This window comes from Myodes glareolus, chromosome 2, assembly GCF_982192425.1.
Source record: "Myodes glareolus chromosome 2, mMyoGla1.1, whole genome shotgun sequence".
Classification (NCBI taxonomy): domain Eukaryota; kingdom Metazoa; phylum Chordata; class Mammalia; order Rodentia; family Cricetidae; genus Myodes; species Myodes glareolus.
In genome coordinates, this window is record NC_142027.1 from 32,758,875 (window position 1) to 32,767,350 (window position 8,476).

Below are 8,476 nucleotides of genomic sequence, written 5' to 3' on the forward strand. Positions count from 1 at the left end.
TTAGTTTTCAGAACATGTATAGTAATTTAGAAACCAAACCGTTCCTATTTGAAGAAAAAATTATAAAATTTTAATGAGCTTAAAATTTAAGAGCAATGAATCTGGATTGGGTGAAATTCACATGATTGTATAGATGTGTAATTATCACATTATAAATTCATCAGTTCAAGTTTAAACTATGTATGGATCTGTTTTAAAAGAAGATTAACTGGCAGGATTTAATTGATATCTCCCATTGAAAACACTCCCGTAAAACTAAATGGGAGATAAAGATATAAAGCCAGCAATGAGACACAAAACAAAATTAAATATAAAGAGCTTCCTAACCAAGTAGAAGAGCAGCATAGAGGGTAATAAATGGTCAAATGACTCAAGAGATTGTTATAAGTTATAAAAAACAGATTTAACTCATAACTGAAAATAAAACCTGTAGCCAAACATTTTCTTGCCCTATCTTTAAAACGGGGCAAAAACAAGGACAAATAAAAAAGAAATTATCAATAGTTAGGAAACATTTGACAGTGATGACCTCAGACCAGCATGATCTCTATTATTGTTGGCTTTTTCCACATGCACAAAATGTTTGGATTGACTTGACCACTCAAGCAGGTCATTGATTTTCTTCTCAAAGCTCATCCTTGACTGCAGTTTCCTTGGGGCCCTGCTGCTTCTATAGTTTGGAGTCAAGTAAAAAGGAGAAACAAGTAGCAGACACAACAATCATAGTTCGTATGGACTGTGTCATTTAAAGTTGTGTCGATTATCCCACTGACTAGAAGAAATGGAAAACAAACCTAAATGAACCCTAGAAACCAATTATGTTTAACAGCCCAGCAGAAGGCTATTCCTTTCATGTGCTGTGCTCAGCACACCTGCCTTTGGACCATGCCTAACTTGTAGTTCCATGCTTTCTTAATACTCTTAATACTAATCTGAATTATTTAATATCTCAGTCTAAGGTATAGAAAGCATAGACCCTGCAAAAATTGCTGTATTTCTGTGACTTTCTGCTATTTTATCTATCAAATTGCATTTGCAGTAAAAATATAGGAACAAAACTATCCAGTAGTTATTGAATATTGTGCTTATTGTAGTAAATGTTTAAGCTAGTAAAGTATATGTAAATCAATTGGAAAAATTGTACTAGCAAAGTAAATTACTGTACTGTCACAAACCTATTTTTTAAGACTTATATTGCTTCATATTTTACAATGAAGTTAGAATACTAAAACATATTATATTATTAAACCTTATTGTCTAATTTACATATAAAGTCTGCAGACAGTGGTTTGGTATTTGATTTTAGTTTTTAAACTTCAGTAATTACATATGTAGGAGGCTCAAAATTTCAAGAGTATAAACTATAGAAATGGATTAACTTGAAGGCACCTTAAAGTGTGCAGAAAATGTAACTTCAACCTATAAAACATGTCTGGAATACCTAGAGGAGGGATCCTGAACAAAAGCTCTTCAGTCTTGCCAAAACAGGTGTTCTTACATATTTATTCTTCTGAATTTCACAAGTTACTTCAACAGGCACTTTTTAAAGGCATAGACACAAATTTATACTTGAAATTACAATGAGCAATTTTAATTTCAGAATAGTAATAACAACTAGGTCTTGTTGTTGACTGTGAAACTGTTAAAAGTTAAGGGAGAAAGAAAAGAACCAAAATATTCAAAAGAAAATCAAAGACAATTTATTTGTATTTTGACAGCATCTTAAAGCTCAGTCAGACAAACATTATATTTAATTGTGATTCCTTGTAGTTTACATTAAAATGAAAAGGGCATGTTAATACCATTTGGTTTGGCATGCTCTAAACTTAAAATTTGAGTTCTTTCCTTGGCCTGGAATCTCGAAAAGGAATTTGAGGTGAAATTATAATCTTATATTCATTTATAGTTTGCTCCTTGGGTACGTTTTTAATGCATCTCTTCTCTAAAATGTTTATACATGTAGAAATTGCAACAGTATTAACAATGACTCAAAATTGAATTCAAATACTGTTCAGGAACCAAACATTCAAGATTTAAAAATTAGAATAAGCCTTTTTATGAGACTTTCTTTTTTTAAGTACTCATTTGGAAAACATCCTAGGCATCTATAGAGACACAAGGAACATTAACAATTATTGATTAGTTTAACTTAATTTTATTTATTTACTTTTTATTGAAAATAGATTCTTATTGTGGGAGTCCCCTTTGTGTGCTTTGATTACTATTAATGAAGAAAGAAACTGCCTTGGCATGTTGATAGGGCAGAACTTAGATAGGCAGGAAAAATGGAACTAAATGCTGGGAGGAAGAAGGCAGAGTTGGAGAGACACTATGGAGCCACCAGAGTCAGATATGCTGAATCTTTGCCGGTAAGCCAATGTCACATGACAATATATGGATTAATAGAAATGAGTTGAATTAATATAAGAATTAGCCAATATGAAGCTCATGAGCCAATGAGCCAAGCAGTGTTTTAATTAAGATTTTTTTGGTGTTGTTCTGGGTGCTGGGATGAATAGGTGGCTCTCTCCACCAACAGATTCTTCTTTCAGACAAAATAACTCTGGATCCACTCCACTTCTGTCTCTAATTGGAAAAGGACAGGCTACAAAGAGATATCAAGCAAACATGACAAAATAAAATAATATGAAGAAATCTTCTGTATCAAAATCAGACAATTTAATCAAAATTATAGCAATCCAACAGGAGAAAGTAATTCCAAAGAGCAGGCAAAAGAGTCAGAGACCTGCTCATTCTCACAGTCAGAAGTCCCATAAATACTAAACTTGTAACTATACTATATCAGGAGAGGACCTGGTATAGACCCATATGGGTTCATTGCTTCAGTCCCTGTGAACTCATGTGTGCTTGTTTAGTTGACTTTGAGAACCTTATTCTCTTGGTATTCTCCACCACTTCTAATTTTTATGTTCTTCTTCAATGGGTTTCCTTGAACTGTGTGTGGAGGGATTTACATTATCTCTCTGCATAATGTCTGTTTGTGGGTCTCTGCATCTGTTCCCGTCTGCTGTTAGAGAAAGCCTCTCTGGTGATAACATGATAAGGCATTGATCTATGAGTACCTCCAAATATCTTTAGTTGAAATTTATTGATATTTGTTTTGTTTTGTTTTGTTTTAGAGCAGTAGTGTTTGGTTTTTGCTTGGCTATCTAGTCTCTGGATCTTGGCTACCCACGCAGTGTATTATTCCTTTACTTGTAGTGGGGTTAAAGACAAATCAGACATTGGTCTGCTATTTCCACAATTTTTGTGCTAACATTGTACTAACATATTTTTCAGACAGGTCAGATTTTAGGTCAAAGGTTTTGGTGGTGAGTTATGGCCATTGTTTTTCTTTTAAGAGCCAGCAGAATTGTTGTTGAACTGTTATGGGGATTTCCATGGCACTCCCTTGATTGACAACTCTGAATGCAAACCAGTCACTCTATTGCAAGCCTCATGTAGCAACAAGAAATGTCCAGTTGAGAATACATATCCACCACTAGTAAAAAGTCCTCACTAGAATCACCTTCTGAGATTCCAGGAAATTTCATTGCACTAGGTTTCAACAGAACCTTCTAAATGCCTTCCAAGCCCATTTATCTCTCTCTTTGCTCTTTCCCTCTATCCCTTCTCCCCACCACTTGATTCACCAGCTACAGTTCCCACCCACCCTTTGTGACAACATAAAATTTATTTCATTTTTTTTCTATTTGGTAGATCCCTTTATTGCACCTATATTGTTCCTCTTTTCCTTACCACTCCGGCTCTACTTGGTTATTATTTACTTAATGACAAGTATCTACACATTAATAAACACATATCATATTTGAATCTCTGGTTTGGGGTTATCTCACTCAGGATGATTTTTTTCTGCTTACATCCATTTATCTGCAGATTTTACTGTGTTATTTTTTCAACAGCTGATTAATGTTACATTTTGTAAATATATCACACTTTCTCTATCCATTCTTCAGCTGAGGGACTTTTAGGTTGTTTCCAGTTTCTGGCTTTATAAATAAAGTAAGAGTGACCATTGCTGAACAATTGTCCTTGGTATGATACAGCATTCATTGGGTTAATGCCCAACAATATATGTTCAATATCTGTGTATTGACGTAGATCAATTTATAATTTTTTGAGGAGCTACCATACTGAATTTTGTAGTTGCTATAAAAGTCTGTACTTCCATGAGCAATTGAGGAGTGTGCTCCTTACTTCACATCTTTCTCTAACATGAGATGTCACATACGTTATTGGTATTAGCCATTCCATATTAGTTATATAGACTCTCAAAGTTGTTATGATTTGCATTTACCTAATGGCTAAGAATGTTGAACATATCCTTAAGTGTTTCTCAGCCATTTGAGATTCTTGTACAGAGTATTATCTGCTTAGATATGTTCCTCACTTTTAATTGTATTATTTGGAGGTTTTTGATACCTAATTTCTGAAGTATGTTATATATTTTCAGTAATAGTCCTCTATTGAATGTGTAGCTGAGACAATTTTTTTCACAATCTGTATGCTGCCCCTTGAACTTATTGACAGTGTTCATTATCATATATATATATATATATATTCATATATATATTCATTTTCATAAAGTCTCATTTATTGATTGTTGATTTGTTGCCATTGTTATTGTTGTTCTGTTCATAAGGTTGTCTCCTATGACTATGCACTCAAGGCTTTTTTCTAATTTCTCAAGGTCAATGTGTCAAGTTTTAGTGTGAGGTCTCTGGTCTACTTTGACTTGAGTTTTGTACAGTGTAATAATGAAGGATATATGTAACAATACATTCTTTGGACTGCCAACTTCTAAATATTGATATGAAACTTGTTATTAAGTATGAAAGCTTGATCTTACGTTAGGCTTGTTCACAACACACCTTTAAAACTTAAATTAACCCATTCAAATTAATATGAGTTCTGGTGCATATCTTGTTACGCCACAAGTATATCTAACTTTCCCTGAATCACACTGCTGAATTCCCCACCTCTCAGATTCCTTCACAGAGTCCCTATCTCTGCCCAGAAGTACCACCTATCCTCTTCTGCCTAGCTTTTGATTATTCAGGTCTTTATTAAACCAAATTGAAGGTGCCTAAAGCAGAGGCAGTAAAACAGAGATACATCTTCACAATGTTCAAAAAGATTATCTCACAACATATCCACCTTTTAGTCTAAATAAAAGGGAAAGGCTTTAACTATAACACAGAGAAGTTATATACAATAGTAAAAATTATCAAATAACAATTATATTCACAATGTATACACTATTTCTTTTTGACAAATTTGGAAAGTACTTTACTGTCTATGGTATCTTGGTGAGTCCAAATTTTCTATTAAACCACCTTCTATCATTACTTGTATTACAAACTAAAATATCTTTTTAGATTTTAAAGCATTTACTTAGATAAAAACATAAGGTTTTATATATTTGAACCTTTATAAATTTGTGTCTCTTTTGTGAGTTTCTTTTTTGAAGGATAAAATAATACCTGAGCAATTAGAAAGTACAGGGCAAGAAACTTCCAAAACTGTAGAAATGACAGAGAAACTTGGCTGCATAAATAATCACCCATGTCCCTGGAGCATCCATCTTTGGCCTACAGGTTTAGAATATCTTGCAGGCTTTTCTGAAAACTGGGAATTTTGAAGGATTGTACTACATTGTCTTGGAAAAGTTTGGCAATCAATTTCCTTTCTGTTTTTCTCTAATTTGGATAACATGCTGTCAACTGTCAAAACAAGAAAAGTTCCTTGCCAAGTGACTAGTTTTGTCAAATTTAAAGGAAATTTCATATTGAGATTCTTTGATTTCATTCATTTTCTTTGTAATTGATTAGTGATACCAGGAGCAGACTTACATCATTGTCATAAAAAGACTTACATTATCAAATATCTTAAATGCCATATTTGTTGATCTCTGAAGTGTTCAAAGGCAACTTATCTATCTAAAATATATCTCAGTTTAATATTGATAATACACATAACATGACTATAAGTTTGATTGCTATAGATGCCAAATTACTAGCCTGTGTTACTTAATTTTCCTGAACGGTTTGTAATACCTGCTTTCAAGGAATAAACATTACAATTTTAAATGCTCTTAATATATACAATACCTTAAACAAAAGCAGAGATATGTTAGAGCATGTTATAGCAAAAATAGCCATAAATTTGTTTCAATATATAAAAATCCATATCAATGGAAAAAACTTTAGGCTAAAAGTTGCTTTTTAATAGAATCAATAATCTGTCCTTTTATCCAAACATTCTTATATCACACATTTTCATTTTTTTTCCCAATCCCCATTTCTTGCAACACTAGATAGAAGTCAGGAAGGATAGATGAAAGAAAAAGAAAGTAAGAAAGAAGTAGGAGGAGGAAGAGAAGGAGGAGGAGGAGGAGGAAGAGAGAAAGTAAGAAAGGAAGGAGGAAGAAAGAAAGGAAAAACAAATGCCTTGCTCTTTCTCTTCTGGTTCCAGGCACTTCAGGAGCCACCGTTTACTGTCCAGCCATGGCCAAGTCCAAGAACCACACTACACACAACCAGTACCGGAAATGGCACAGAAATGGCATCAAGAAACCCTGGTAACAAAGATATGAATCTCTCAAGGGGGTCGACCCCAAGTTCCTGAGGAACATGCGTTTTGCCAAGAAGCACAAGAAGAAAGACCTGAAGAAGATGCAGGCGAATAACGCAAAGGCCATGAGCGCACGCTCAGAGGCCATCAAGGACCTGGAGAAGCCCCAGACAGTGAAGCCCAAGGTGTCAAAGAGACCCAGCAGCAAACTCACCGGGCTCGCGTTCATTGCTCACCCCAAGTTTGGGAAGCAGATTAGAAGATACATGACCAGGGTTCGTAGGCTCCAAAAACTAAAGCCCAAGGTTCAAGCCAAGGTAGAGGCCTCAGCTGCAGCTCAGGCTCCCAACGGTGCCCAGACCCCTGTGAAGGCCCCATATAAAAGGTCTCAGACTGCCAATGTGAAGACAGATGGACTGGTGTGAAGATCTATACAGTATTTGCAGATGATCAGGACCTTATACTGTTTTTACAAATAAACTTGAGGCAAGAGTTGTTAAAAAATGCCTTAAACTGACTTTTTTCTTTTTTTATTACTGTACTCTATTGTTAAAGACTTCATCTAGAAAATATAAATAACATGACTACAAACTTGACTGTTACATATAATATAAATATAATTATATGTTGGCTCCTGCACTTTTCTGTGAATACCCACACCCGATTCAGGCGCGCGCTTTCCCGAACCGAGTCCACGAGAATGGATTAATATCCTAAGGGTTGAAACAGACAGACACAAAAGACCTGCTCATTCACCAAAGAGTAAATGGCCACTTTATTAAACTCAAGTCGGGTATATATATTAGTGGGCAAAGGGGGCAAAAGGGCAAAGCCCCCTCCCATCAGGAGCAGTGGAAGAGGATGAGAGGTGCCTTGAGCCCAAGGCCAGAAGCAGCGGTGGGAGGCAGACGTGGCAGGCATATAGGGCCCACAGCTGGAACCTTGTTTACAGGTGGAATTACCAAAACAAAAGAGGGCCAAGTTCTTTCTAAGCTAAACCCTCAGGCTGGTGCAACAGCAGAAGAGCCAGGGAGCCAGAGATCAAAAGGCCCTGCAAATTGCCAGGAACAAAAGGGGGAAAGACCTGTGTACCTACAATTATATATTTATATATAACAAATATATAATATAAATATATTACAAATATAAATATAATATATGATTATCTATTAACCTATATTTCTTAATTATACATTAGATTTTTTTTTTTAGTAAATTTTATTAAATTATAAAAGTTTCCATTTCCGCCCCCCCCTCCCAACACCCTCCCACTCCTCCCACTCCCCCCCTCCTTCCCCTCCGTCCCCCAGGGCAGTCAGGGTTTCCTGCCCTGTGGGAAGCTCCAGCTCCCTCCCCCTCCCTCCAGGTCCAGGAAGGCGAGCGTCCAAACAGACTGGATCCCCAAAATCCAGCATATGCAGAGGAAACAGGTCCCAGTGTCATAGTCAATGGCTTTTCAGAAAGACTTCGGGCCAGCCACAGTCAGAGAATCCGGCCAAATTCCGAGAATCTGGCTAGATCATGTCCTCGTTCAGTCCCAGTCCGACTGGCCCTGGTAAACTCTCATCAGATCCGTTCCCTTGTATCAGTGGGTGATAGCATCCCTTGCAGTACTGATTTCGTCTTTCATGTTCCTCCTCCTTCCGCTCCCCCTCCGGACCTCGGGGGGCTCAATCCGGTGCTCCAATGTGGGCCTCCGACTGCATAGCCGTCCTTCGCCAGACGAAGGATCTATGGTGATAAGCAAAATATACATCAAAATGAGCTACACAATCAGAATACCTTAAACAGGATCAGAAGTACACACATACACACACACACACACACACACAGACATATATATATATATATATATATATATATGTATATATATATATAAACT

The 8,476-nt window shown here is 36.1% G+C and overlaps 1 pseudogene; it reads left to right on the forward strand.

Moving 5' to 3' along the window:
- Positions 1-6,571: 6,571 nt before the first annotated feature.
- On the forward strand, positions 6,572-7,019 carry LOC125392747 (large ribosomal subunit protein eL29 pseudogene; annotated as a pseudogene).
- Positions 7,020-8,476: the final 1,457 nt, after the last annotated feature.